Source organism: Euprymna scolopes, chromosome 29 (assembly GCF_053919585.1).
Source record: "Euprymna scolopes isolate OS-2025 chromosome 29, ASM5391958v1, whole genome shotgun sequence".
Taxonomy (NCBI): Eukaryota; Metazoa; Mollusca; class Cephalopoda; order Sepiida; family Sepiolidae; genus Euprymna; species Euprymna scolopes.
The window spans coordinates 52,518,685-52,533,714 of record NC_136510.1 but is presented as its reverse complement, the minus strand read 5'-3'; the positions used below and the strand labels follow the sequence as shown (position 1 = coordinate 52,533,714).

Sequence of the window (15,030 nt, the reverse complement as noted above, 5' to 3'; positions counted from 1 at the left end):
ATGACATAAAATTATATGGACCCCAAAATTTTGAGAAAATATTAATAATTTTATAATGGACTTAAGTCTAAAAAAAATTCTTCAAACTATAATTTAATTTGTGTAACTTGAATTTTCAAATAGTTTTCATGACAGTAAACTTTTGAATACTATCAAGAATTGACGTTTAACCTAAATCATTCCTTGTCATTCATACCGTATAACCCTTGTAATTAGAAACTATTCTGTCGCCTCGTTTCCAAAGCATACTACCACCAAAGAATATGTAACTTAATGTGGTTTTTATAATAGTAAAAATATTTTCACAATTCTGTTTGACATGCGCGCACAAGTCGATAAATTTATCAGCCGGAAGTTTGCAGTTATTTAAACAAATTAGTAACTTTACACTTTTACTTTCCGGGAGTCTTATAATTGCTTTTCAACATTTATTATTATTGAAACCTTGTAGACTTATTCGGGACATTTCCTGGAAGTAGGAAGTATGTTTATATGATTTAATATCTTTTCTGGATATTGCTTTTTATCGTTTTTTATTTTTTAATATTTCAGTTCTGTGTCAATATCTCACTTATTTGTCTGCTGTAAACATTTCTTTGTTTTTAACATAGTCTTTTGTGTTGCGTTTTCATCTTTGTATAGACCACTATCCATGACTGACCCAAGTGTCTTTGTGCAACTTTAAAGAGAAATTACAAAAATAGCTGAATCTTTATAACACTAATTCTCATATGGAAATTAACTACTTGGTTTTAATGACCATGTCGGTCCTAGTATACAAATTAGTCGCTAGGTTTGAATTGACGAATTAAATTTCATAATGCTATTCTAATGTCTAACCCTAATTAAAACCTAATGGATAATTTCCATAGGAGTGACTGCATGAAATTTGCCAACATTCTTAATGAAATATTTGTCTATATTTTGGGGATGAGGATCAATTATTAGCAGCAATATGCTCCTCCCTCCTACCATCTATCTTTGCTGGTATATATAAGGTAAGTTTTGAGTTTGCTGATGAACAGCTGATTGAGACAATTTTTTGTTGACAGATGCTACGCTCTCGCTACTATTCCCTTTTCCCTGCATTGAACACTGAGAGTACAATGGTACAATAATAAAATAGTACAATTTCGGCATCAGGCAATTACTAAATCTCTATTGACAATAGATTTGTCTGTATGTTGGAGATGAGGACTTAATAATAATAATAATAATAATATAATAATAATAATAATATTATTATTATTATTAATAATAATATGGAAATATGGAAAATGGTTTGAGGAGGTGCGTGATGAAGTGAGAACAAGTGAGGATGGCAAGGTAGAGGTATGGTGGGACAAAAGTGTCATAACGACCAAGCAATTGGAACATAATCGTCCGGATTTGGTCGTCATTGACAAGGTTTCAAAAAACTGGCAGATTGTAGACTTCTCAGTTCCCTGGGACAGGAATGTGAGAGAGAACGAGAATGAGAAGTGGAGCAATTATGCTCCATTGGCCTTGGAGATAAGGTGTATATACAGGGTTAAAACACAAATAATCCCGGTCGTAGTTGGCACACTAGGAGTAGTATCAAGTCGTCTGGAAGGACAATTGAAAAAACTACAAATCCCCGATGTTTTAGGTGGCCTTCAAACCTCTGCAATTATAGGTACCACCAACATCCTTAGGAAAACCCTTGATCTTTGAAGCTCCTGGTTTGAAGCCGGGATTAAGGGAAATCCTCTGGAAATGAATCCCATCCCTTTCCAGAGAGACGTTCATAAACGAAATCAGAATTATTATTATGTCTTGTTTGATTTTAGCATGTATGTTTTCCTTCTAGCCTTCTTCAGGTGCTGTGTCGAACTATGGAACTTAGGACTTATTACGGTGCTTGTTAAGATAGTCGACATGTAAATTTTTTAAATATGTGATTTTAAACCAATACAACTTACTCAGTTGTCATGTCAAAATATTAATATATTCAAAACTTACGGAAATTCATGTAGAACAACTTCTATTGTGTTTTTAGTAAGAAAATAGATCATCGCTGTGGTTTAAAGCAAAACATAAGCCATTAAAGTGGCGAAAAGGGAGATAAGTATGTATTCGCACTTTTCAATGTGTTCACATCTAGGGAGAATGTTATTTCCCCCAATTTTCCATAAAATTATTTTTAACTATAAATAATTTTCTATTTTGAATTTGAAAATATTTGAATTTTTAAATATATTACTATTTTCGACATAGCAATTAAGTAAGTACTGTTGTTTTTGTCTGAAGCAACATATTTTTAAAAAATCGATCAGTCGACTCTATCTTAACAAGCACCCTTATTTATTATCAGAATCCTGGAGTTAAACAAAGAAACAGTAGGCCAAGATGACTAACTTATGCAAAGTGCTATTGGAGTTCTAAGTCCAATCTTGAGTAAAGGCAGCAAAATGATTAAACAAATTAATGAATGTCACAAGAGCTACATAATGGAACGCTAATAGTGTAACTTCATGTCACCAGCAAATAATAGTATTAAATAATTCCATGAAAGTTCTATGAGTTCAACAGAAAGTACCTAAAGAAAACTGGAAAGCAAAGCAACCAAAACGTTATAACAACAACTAAGATGAGGAAACTAGTCTAACAATTGTAAATGATGAAAATTCCTCATGCCGAAAACGGTAGATGGAGAATTGGTTTGAAGAAGAACTTCGAACACAACCCTTTACTAAAACCTTGTGGGTACAGAAACTAGGATATTGGTTCAAATGTTCAGATAATCTGAGGTTCTGAGTTTAGTCCTGAGCAAAGACAGCGAGATGATTTAACAAATGAAAGGATGTCAGCATACAGAATGGAATACAAATTGTACTAGAAACAATCAAGATGAAGAAACTCGTCTGAAAATTATAAATCATAATCAAATAATGAAAATAGAAATATTGATCCAACAAGACTAAAATGAGATACCTCAAGTTATCAGGCCATGTCACCTTTCTTATATACTCTTCAGTGACTGTGTTGGAAGCAACAGAAGCAGATGTTTTTTATGTATCAACTTGATTGGACAAAAGCTCAAATCAGCAATTTCTTTCAATCAATCACAATGTAACAAATATTCACTTCTGAATATTTGTGGATGCTAGAAAAACCGAAATTCACAGCTTTTTTCTTTCTTTTTCCTTTTTTTCTCAGAATCTACATAAGTGCAGAACACAATCCTGCCTAGGCTTTTTGGAGTTAAAGGTCCTCGACTGATGCAACGAGAGACATACACAAACTACTAAATTTCACAACATATACACACTACTAACCAAACTTGTGTACACAATGCATACGTGCATGCTCTCACTAGAAAAAACAGGTTCATTAATGTACCTGTTTTAATTAATTGTTGATGTATGTTAAATATATGCACATCTACACTGTCTATTCCATTTACACAAACTATCACACTTAAACACACATGGTACCAGCCAAAATGAACAAGTCTACTCAAATTCTTACAAACAAAACAACTTCTCTTCAACCAGAAAGTTCTAACACTCTCTAAACCTTCGTATTCTACTAATTCTTTCTTTTGTTGTCTTCATAAGTTGTCAATAGAAATTAATTTTTTTGCATGGTTAGATTTTGTCATTCTTTCTTTTGACATTGCTTTTCTCTCTACAAAGACTATGGATATTGCTAAAAAGACTGAATGTATTCCCTCTTGTGCAGTGGAGGATGTGAGAAAACCTTAATTTGATGTACAACACCATAAGCAGGAATTTAAATCTACTTTTTGAAGAATTTTTGCATCCCAGAACCAACTCATATTCTCTGTAGACACCCACAAAAGATTAACTATCATTGCTTTCATCTCAATAGAAGAAAAGCAGCATTCTCTGTCCATGTTTCTGCTTCATAGAGCAGTCTACCAGAGGAGTTTGTTAGAATGACTATCATATCCAGGTTGAAAGCAGCCTTGGACAAGTAATCAGACTGCATGTGGATGTAAATAAATTCTATGTCTCTTTGACATAACCTGTTGCACTTTGCTATTTTTGTCAAATAAAGTTGGTAGATAGGTAAATCAGGAGTCATGAAATCCTTGAAGGTCATCTTTCTCGAGTGAGAATGGATGATCAAGAAGAAAGATGATGTTTTTAAATAAATATACGTTATTCATTTGAACTATGGATATTCATGCTTCCTTAACAAAGAGTTACTCTCAGTCAAATCATCCTCATCATTGTTACATATTCCTTTACAGATTATTCAACTTTAAATCCTTTCTGTCAGATGATTAGACTAACCAATCAAATCGATCTGACCTCAAGAGTCATTATTCTTCAAATCATACATAATGACACAGTACACCACTTTTCTTTTTTTTTTTTTTACCTTTTTTTTTACCAAAATCAACAGACTTTAGACCATTCCTGTAATGACCTACTTGTTATTGCAGTAGAACACTAGTCCTGTGCAGTTCTAGTAGGTCCACTCTTCCTAGGATTTGCCTTCTATCTCTGAGAAGGGGTTGGTTTATTGCCTGAGGCGCTTCTACTGGAAATGCCAACGAGGTTACTCAGACATTTTTACAGGCCAGAGTTCTCTGGCTTTCCAGTACCACTTTCCTGACTCTTGTGTCTAATCTGCCGGGAGCGAGAGCGTAACACTTTCCATAACAGAAATATATAGAGGATAAATATGCGTGTTCACGACTTTGACATTAAAATAAGAGAAACCATAGTACCGATTTACATATATACAAACAATATATTTATTATGAACAATGAAAAAAAAAACATAGGAGTATGTGTGTGTGCATGTGTGATAAGGCATAGTTCTGATATGTTCATTAATATTGTTGGTGAAATTAATTCAATTGTTCATTGCAGTCCATTAATTTTTATGGTGAAATTAAGTTAGGCTTACCTCAAATATTTGCACATGTGTACAGGTGGAAATTTATTCTTCGTGTGCGTGTATTTTTTGGAGCAACGCATAACATGTGTGTTCATCGGTGTGTCGAGGTGAAAAGAGAGAGAAAGAAAAAACGGAAGTAGACAGAGAAAGGGTAAATTAGTGTCACCCCTGTTTGCCTAAGATGAGGTCAAAAGGTGCAATAATTTTTCTATTGTTTTCCTTTTACAATTTGTGTCTGTGTGTTCACACCACAAGTGCAAACCTAACATAGTAATTATAATAGTTCCTATAATACTCCTCTCCTGGAAGCTATGAAGAAAAAGAAAATGAAATTAGCATACAGATGTAGGTGTGATGTAGCATGTGTATACACAAGAAGATTTAAAAAATAAAGTCTGCATACTTGCATGGAAATATAACACGACGGCCACTGCGAGTCATGGGTTGGATAGAGGAGCTGGAAGGTGCAGGTCATTACGAGGTGTGCGAGAAGCAGGTTTAATGACAGAATCTGGATCAGGCATGACGATTGTATCTGGGTTGGGTGCAATGATGTGTTCTGAGTCAGAAAAACTTGTAGGAAACGCTAAATCATACATGCTTTCTAAGAAGGCTGGTTTGACATGGTCTATTGCAATTGAGTCACATTTGCCATTGCGGTCAATGACAAAATATTTGTCAGAGCATTCCAATACTAGATACGGTCCATTGTAGAGCGGCTATAGTGGTCTGCATATCAAGTTGATGCGAATGAAAATGTACTTACATGAATGAAGATCAGGTGGATAGTATGGTTTAGATGTGACAGAGCATGGTGGAGTATACATCACTTGAGATATTGTGAGTTTCAGACAATCTGCATAACTGGAGGTGGTTGTGGGTATGGATCTGTCAACTGTGAAAAATTCACCGGTAGGGTGAAGGATGGTTCCAAAAACCATCTCTGCTGATGTAGCATTCAGGTTTTTAATAATAGACCGAAGACCTAGAAGAATGAGTGGTAATTGTTTGCTTCAGCGATACGATTCAGGCTGAGCAGATAAGATAGCTTTGAGTCAACAATGAAAGCGTTCTACCATTCCATTAGCAGAAGGTTGATAGGTACTTGTCCCAATGTGGGGAAATTCTGAAAATGTGTTACATAAACTGGGAACCTCTGTTAGTGGTAATGGTGGTGGGTACACTAAAGTTAGAGATTCAGTTCTCTACATATGCATGGGCTACAACTTCTGTGGAAATGTTGTGCAAGGAGACTGTTGCTTGCCAACAAGTGGAATGGTCTATCATAGTGAGGATGTAGCAATGACCAGCCGAAGGGGGCAGGAGGGCGCCAATGATGTCCAAATGGATATGTGAAAAACGAATGTCAGGTACAGGAAAATTGCCTGAGATGGATTTAGTATGGTGATGTACTGTCGTAGTTTGGCAGGAAATACATGACCGAGTCTTTTGATGTATGTTTACATTCATATTAGGCCAAAAAAAAAAAATGAGCTGTGATCAGCTTGACTGTTGTGTGCTTGTTAAGTCATGGAAATAATGAGAAATTTTCTTTCAGCAATGAGCCAAGTATGGTCTTGGATGTGCAACAGATGCATCGCACCAGATTAGCTTGTCCAAAAATGGAATCAGTAGCAGAATAGTTGAAGTGCACATAAATTCTGTGAATGACGTATCTCTTTCCTATTCAGCTGCGATGTAATCCAAGTCTAGAGGCTTCTCAAGACTGTTGAGATCATAAAAATGGAAAGGGTGTCAGCTACAATATTCATTTTGCCTGGTAAATATTAAATGTCGGCAGAGTTTGAAGTTCACCAGAGTTGTTTTGGATGCGTGGAAAGATGTCAGGGTCTTCTTTGGCATATGGAGTGCATCAGTGAGCTTGGACAGGTGATGTGAACAGTTGTGAATGAACCAATGGTAGTAGTTCACAAGTCCAGTGTAACGATGTAGTTGACGCAAAGAGGTGGGTACAGAAAAATCTTGGACTGCTTGCACTTTTGAAAGCAAGGGTGTAAGTTCAGACTTGTCGATTCGACATCCAAAGAAATCGAGGGAACTGATACTGAATTTACACTTTGCAACTGATTTTTAATCTGTAGTATTGTAAAGGTTGGAAAATCCATGGGAAACTACATCATAGTCCAAGATCTAGTGTGAGTGATGAGGTACCAAAGGTTTGGATAGAACTGCCGTTTGCAGCTTGGAGGAAAAAAGAGTTTGCTGCTGCATTGTCATATTATGTAGGAGGTATTACACTAACAGCAGCACCAGTATCTACAAAGAATTTACTCTAGAACTATTTATCAGAATTGCACCAAATTTGCTGGCATGTAAGATGTGTCATAGGGTGTGTTTCAAATTATACTATTCTTAATGCAACTAATGCTACTACGTGTAATAAAAACACTTATCATCTTCAAAAGTATCAGACAGAATTGTACTAACTTTATGATGAAAATGTTTGGATGTTGTGTGTTTCTGACATCAGTTGTATAAGTTTTATCACATTGTTTTTACTATAGCAGTATTGCTTGATTGATTGAAGTATCTTAGAAGTTTGATCTTTTTGTTTATTTTACTATTAAGTCGCCATTTATCAAGGTCAAAAGCCAATTGAGGATAAGGATTATTAATAAGATGAAATGATTGGCAGGTGGAGAATGAATAATATTATGAGAAGATTTACAATGACGAATTGAATCGGCAAAATTTGATGATTTCTGAGGATGGTTTATAAGTATTTGTTGACATTCGATTTGAAGACGAACATGTTGTAGCCTGCAGGAATTTGGTTCCGTAGTAATGTGGAAGTTCTTATTTTTGCATTTGAAGTCTTTGTACTTATTAAAGAGTCCAAACGTGTCTTATTTAGATAGGTATGCTGGCTAGTATACAGATATGCATGTCATATTGTTTCTTTTCCTAGATGAGGCCAAGTTCGTTTAAAGTGTGCACATGAATATTGAATATCCACATCTGTTTCTATTTTATCTTTGCCCTTGTTTCCGTTTAATGACGTCATTCTTGCATACCATCTTTCGAAACATTTTCTGTTGATGTAACCTCACCATCTCCTTCCCGCCCCCCCCATTCCGTCTCTAACAATTGAATGTTTCACAAAAGAGAGGCAAATATTACGCTGATTATGTCTGCTGTTGCTTCGCTTTTTGCTGATGTTATTGGATGATAATACAATATCGATTGTTTCATGCCATTCTCATTTTTTTTATTATGAGAAAAATTAAATGTTTAAAAGGCTTTACATTGAAACATCTTTAGTGTCCCCCTTCCGTAGGTTCTTTTTTTTTTTCTGTTATCTAAATCAACCATATTAAGAAATCCTTTTTATTTTTGCATTTTCTATTTCATTAATTGAGTTAACTTTAATTATGAGAACTATTAAATCCACTTATCTTATTGTCTTCTTTTGGCTTTCTTTTGATTTAACTGGTATCCTCATCTTGATTGTTTAATTCTAGCAAAGAAAACCATTGCTGGCTGGGAGAGATAATTTCAAACTGGAAGATTTTAAGGCATTTCATATACAAGAAAAAATGTGCTCGTTGGGTTACACATTCGGCTTAGGTTAGATTGAATTGGAAAAAAGTAAGTTTGTAAAGGCATTTAAATATAAAATAATAAAAAGATAAAATTCCAAATCAGTCTACCCCTCCCCCCGATACTAGTTAAATCCTATTAATATTTGTGTTCTCTTTTATTTATAATGGACTATTCCAATATGTTTATTCTTTTTCTATTTATTACCTCCGACTTCGTTAATAAGCAATGAAAGAGAAAAAAATAAACTTCAAGTAAGTGGTTGGTTTTGATACATTAATGACTGAGATAAGCAAGTTAGTGGAAACTTTTAAGCCTGTCACAACATTTTGTTTTTGAAGATCGAATGGAGACAAAAGCTATTTAAACAATTAAATTTCCTGTAACAATTAAAGATGTCAGATGTTATACTGAGTCCAACATTTTAAAAAATGATTTTCCCTGTCATAAATCAATGAAAACTATAAGAATACTACTATATTTTAAAAATGACAGCTGTCGCATTTTTGGCAGATATATTAAATTTCAAATCACAACTTCTGGTCATAATTGTCTTCTACATTAGTTTTGGAGATCAAAATTGTACCAAGCGTAGTTTTACATTGTGAGATTTTAAAAGAATACCCCAGAGTTAAAAAAAAAAGAGGAAAGGCTGAGAAATTACCTAAGCAGTTTTCTCATGCATCTAAAGAGAAATTAATAGCTTTGTTTAGAAGCAGTAAGGCATTTTGTGCTAAGGAATTTTTAATCAGATCAAAGATGTTTGTGATTCTTGTTCAGTTTGCTAAAGGTTTAGAAGCCCCCCCCCTCCTTAATCAGTTGTAAGATTGGCTCTTGGTAACAGGTTTAATTACACTGCATGTTTGGATTTAAAGGAATATCGACATAATCAATACTAGATTCTACGCTATGTATTCTTCTGCCAGATTGATTAGGACCAAAACTAGTTAGGAAATTATTTACAACATATTTTAATGTGGATATCTTATTTTGGAGCTCCCAAACAACTCTTAAGTGACAATGAAGAAGAATTTAATAATGAGGATAGAATACTGTTGCCACGTTTGGGCAGGAGCTGCTAGAAAGGACTTATCCTGCCTTGATAGAGTTCAGAATAGACTTTGTAGCCTTGTAAAGGATGTCCTTTTCTCTTCCCTGCAACCACTTTCTCACAGAAGAGATGTTGCGAGTTTGTCTCTGCTTTATCGTTATTTTTATGGCAAGTGCTCGGCTGAGCTCCAATCTATGCCCTCCTCCCTCGCCAAACTTTCACAAGAAACACCCGTCTAGCAGAAAACACTATCAATAATTTCCCCCACTCTTTATCTGTGCCTAAACCTAAACGTAGATTCCATGAGCAAAGCTTCTTTCTTAGAACTGCACGCCTATGAAATTGTCTCCATTTTCCTGCTTCCCAGCTGACTACAATATGGTTGTCTTCAAGTCTAAAGTAAACAAGTTTTTGATGAGCCGTTCCATATAAGTTAGAAATTTACCGAATTTTCATTACTAACGATTACTATATTGTCCAATTTCTACTGTACACTCTTCAACCCTTATCCTCCAGTGGCCTCTTGGCCTTGATAAGTGGTGATGCCTATGTAAAAAAAAAAAATAAAATAAAAAATGAGGGCTAAAATCTGAATCAATATTCAAAACATACAGGGCAGCTACCGAAAGTGCATTCAGCTAAAGCAATAAAAATAATTTAGATAATTAAAAATGCGAGCCAGAAATAATTTTAACTTTAAATTTTAGTGTAAAAAATGCACTTCAGGATCATTCTAGATATGGTTGAAATGAGCTTGTATTTGTGTCAAATATTAACACCACTTCAGTTTCTAATTATTAGTTACCTGCATTAGAAATACAGTTAAAATACAATTAGAATAAATTTAAATGCTCTACATACAGCAAGGAAACGCTTATGGAAGCTGAATCAAGTGAAAGAATTTGGAGAGCTTGGAGATCCAATATAAGCATTTATGCAAAAGAAGGATTTGTGATTGTATCTACTATAGAAGACAAAGCTACAAAGAATGGTAGTGTTCCGCTAAAATTTTTGTTAATAAAGGTCAATGTGAATTGATCAGAGATTGAGTAGTATTTTTCAGTATGCATCTATGTCAGTTGATGAAAGTAGACAAGGAATTGCAAAAGCCAAGAAATTAAGAAAATACAAATTCTTCAAACAGATGAATGAATTTTTGAAGAAGGAAGATGAAAGACAATAAAATAACAATTCTAATAACAATAGAACGGAAGTGAAAGATAACAGTACAAAACCAAACAGAAATGAAGTTTTAGAATATAAATTAAAAGGGAATGATGAGTGGAAAAAGGAATAGTTATGAGCATACAACCAAAATCAACATGAAAATATAGTTATTGGCTAAATATAAAACCATAAGCAGAGAATGAAAATCCTCTTTGTATCAATTGAATCGTGTTGTTCAATGAAGAGAACGTCCTAATTAACATAGGAATAAGTTATCAAAAACAGTTTTTACTTCTGAACTAGTACAAGATGTGATTTCAGAGAAAAGACAGTTGGAAAATATGGAAATTCATGAAATATGTGAATGTGTACCAGACAAGATGTGTGATAACAGAAAAATTTATGAATGACAAAAAGATGATGTAGGCTCATCTTGTTGCTTGTGGCTATGGAGAAGATTCTCATAACCAAAAAACAAATTCTTCAACATGCAGCTGTAAGGCTATGCATCTCGTATTGTTAACGGGCTCGGTTATAATATAGCAGGTGGAAACTCTTGATTTTACTTCCGCATTTCTGCAAGGTAATATGTTGGGGGATGTATTTTTAGACAACCATCTGATGTATGTCCAGAATCATAGGTGTGGAAGCTGAAAAGATGTGTTTATGGTTTAAATGATGCACCTCGTTCATGGTTAAAATGTGTTAATCATGATTTAACTCATTTAAATGGAATGGTGAGTGTATACGATAATGCACTGTTTCTTTGGCACAATGCAAGTGGTGATTTGCTAGGCATTCTAGCAATGCATGTAGATGATTTCATATTCTGTGGAAATGATCTATTTAAGAAAAATTGTGATTGAAGAATTGAAAGACATTAAAAATTCGAAAAAATGAAAGTGGAGCATTTAAATTTTTTGGAGTTGAATATTAAACAAACAAAAAATGAGAATATTAGAGATTAAAATCTATATACTTCACCTATATCCCCAATAGACATAAGGAAATAAAGGTCATGATGAAGGATGAATTGTCAAGTGAAGATAGAGCTAAAGAGATTGACAGGTCGAATGATGTGGATATCCACCTATACTCGACCAGATATATAATTTGAGGTGTGTAGAATGATTAAGATATGAGATCTCTTAAAGAAAACAGAAAAGAATGTCTGCAGTTAGATCGGCTAAAATATTGGGAAAGTAACAACAAAAGTAAGAATAGTCACTATTATTAATGCCAAGGTATTGATTAATGCCAATAAATACAAAGGTATTAATTAATGCCAATAAATACAAAGATATTAATTAATGCTAATAAATACAAAGGTATTAATTAATGCCAATAAATCAAAGGTATTAATTAATGGCAATACATACAAAGGTATTGATTAATGCCAATAAATGAAAGGCATTGATTAATGCTAATAAATCAAAGGTATTGATTAAAAGTAACTCCAGGGTCCTGCCAGAACTTGCTGAGCCCATATTTTTCACAATTTCCATTTGAATTGTTAATGTGGATGTAAATAACTTATACGTCTCTATAGAGAGCTCAAAGATAGCTGAATGTAGTTTTAATTTGCTTATTTCATTCAGAAATCAGAACAAGTGCGTAAAGAAATAAAGGCCCTGGAAACAAATGAGTCAATCCAGAAATGATGAAATGGCTTTAAATAGCGAAAGTCAACTCTTGACAATTACCAACCTAATATATAATTAAGTTTGTCATATTATTTGTCTGAAACTATATCACTAATTGTTATTTATAGTATTTTCTTAATATTTCTTTTCATCATGGGTGGCATTTTATTTGGAGGAGGAGGAGTTTACGTATAGGAGAAAATGATAAAAATTAGTTTTTTCCTTGACGTAAGCATTGCATAAATTTGATTTTGAATCTTTAAGTTAAGAAGGCAATAAAATGTAGAATTGTTTATTTTTAAATAAACATTTATTTATTTAAAAATTTCAAATGAACTTAGTTTCGGTGAGTATAGTCTTCATCAGGCATGAAGTTTGTGTTTTTTGATTTTCATTCTTCTTCCTTGTGGCATGGTGTCCCTAGAAAAGCAAAGCCTGTGTGGTCCTAAACGATAAGGTTTTTTGTTGTTCTAAATGTTCCCATCGTTTAAATTAAGGGAAAAAAAAACAACAAAAAAAAAACTACCCCTTTTCACTCAGACCATGCGCGATTCTTGTGATCGGAGCATTTGAAAAAATAATATATCCTCACCATTTAGGACCACACAGACTTTGCTTTTCTAGTGGCATTATGCTTTAACGTGGCCGTTATGTTGCAAACAAACAAATAAATAAAATATCTGAGTTGGTAACACAAGTTTTTATCACCGTTAGTTTTTATCACCGTTAGTTTTTATCACCGTTAGTTTTTATCACCGTTAGTTTATATCACCGTTAGTTTATATCACCGTGAGTTTTTATCACCTTAGTTTATATCACCTTAGTTTATATCACCGTTAGTTTTTATCACCGTTAGTTTTTATCACCGTTAGTTTTTATCACCTTAGTTTTTATTATCATTACTTTCAACACCACTTAAAAAATGTCTCTCACTGCCACATGTTCATTTTATCAGGTCTCGTTTCTCCTTTCATCGACTGCATGCCAGTCACAACTGGCCCATTCTTGTCCTCACTATTTACATGTCCATTTTCTTTGACATCATCTTACTTTCTCCTGCTAGCACATGTTGCATTTTTTTTGTTCCTCTTCTCGTGTACACATCCTAATTTGCATGTGTATTTTTCTGCTGCTGCTATAGCTAACCTCCTTGCATGTTGGCCATCCTCCACTGCTGCTGCTATTTCCATGCACTTACACGGACTATTACAATGCCAACTTGAAAAAAACACAAGCTAATTACATGCCTGATGAAGACATATATAATCGAAACAAAATTGATTTTAATTTTTTAAATAGTAGATAATATAAAAATAATAGTAGTAAAAAAATAATTTTTTTTAAATTATCACGAAATATAGAAGAGTGTGAGGAATAAAATGTTTGGCTTGACAAAAAATTATTAAAGTAAGTAACAAAATTCAAGTCTATTCTGTGGCAAGTTCAACCTTTCTATCAAGTGTTTGGAAGTCTGATCAGTAGTTTTTGTATCATTTTGCTCACAAACTAGTTAACAAGCAAGATTAAAACACTATCTCTCCTTTGGAGCTGTCTCTCTCCAGATCAGACACCACATTCAAATTTTCTTTCTGTTACTCTAGCAACTTTACTAGTTTTAACGTATTAAGTACTAACATTTTTTGTTGACTTTCTAAGTTTGACCTGGATTTTTTACAAGTGTACATCTTCCATCAAAAATGATAGAAAAAAAATTATCCTTCACGAGTATTCACATGAAATAACGTCTGAATTTGTGAAGTTTATAAAAAAGAAAGAAAATATTTTCAACTGGAAAATTTTATAAAAGAAAAAGGAGAAGGAAAAACTTATCAATCTGTATAGAAATAGGAAGGGGGACAAAAAACGTTTCATTATGAAAATCGATTTACTTTCTCAATTCCACTAAATTCTTGAAATGTATTCGTTTGGTAATCTTTTACTTTTGTGAAGGGATATATATACCAGCAGGCAGCCTTGCGTTGCCTGGTCGTACAATATGCTTAAACATGATATTTTAATTTATGCAGATAGCATCATTATATTATTACGCTTATCGCTCCGTCCGTTATCATGCTGTGCATCCCTAGAAAAGGAAAGTGGAATATTCCAAAAAGTGGAATATTCCAAATAAACCATGTCACCCTTGAAAAGAAAATTAAAACATTAAAAAAAAATTGGTGTCGCTGTTGAGGCAAAGCTAATAAAAATGATTTGTCTTTCTTGGCCTTTTGGCTAAGATTAAAGTGTAGTATCTGTTTTTCAGGTGCTACATTTCAATTTCTTCTCTCTCAGTGGAAGAGAAATCCTTTACAGCTAAGACAATTTTTTCTCCACTTTAAAAAACGACCTTGGTGTCTAAATCTGTTCCGTGGGGACGCATTGTGAATAGGTACTATATTTAATGTAACAAAGTTTTAATATTAAAAAAGTAACTGGAAAAAGTTATTGCTGATTTAATTACAAAATGCCCTGGAAATGTCACTTCTGATTAATTATAAAATGCTCTGGAAAATGTCCATTCTGATTATTTTCTTTTTGTTTACTTGCCTTCCCACAAGGGCGGAATTGGACATGAGGTCGGTTATAAATTTAGGGGGAAACCAGCTCCCCAAAAGGGGCACTCTGGTCAATAACAAAAATAAAAATTGTATCAGTAATGAAGGATTTCTCCTCCATTAACCAAGACCAAAAAAGGGTGTATTTAAGTCACTT

The 15,030-nt window shown here is 33.7% G+C and overlaps 1 protein-coding gene and 1 pseudogene across 5 annotated transcripts in view; both read left to right on the top strand.

Annotated features, from left to right (window-relative positions):
- The window catches only part of LOC145252653 (suppressor of tumorigenicity 7 protein homolog), a 292,187-nt gene that overhangs the window by 74,022 nt on the left and 203,135 nt on the right, over positions 1–15,030 (top strand). The window lies entirely within an intron of this gene.
- Positions 14,530–14,677, top strand: LOC145253025 (U2 spliceosomal RNA; annotated as a pseudogene).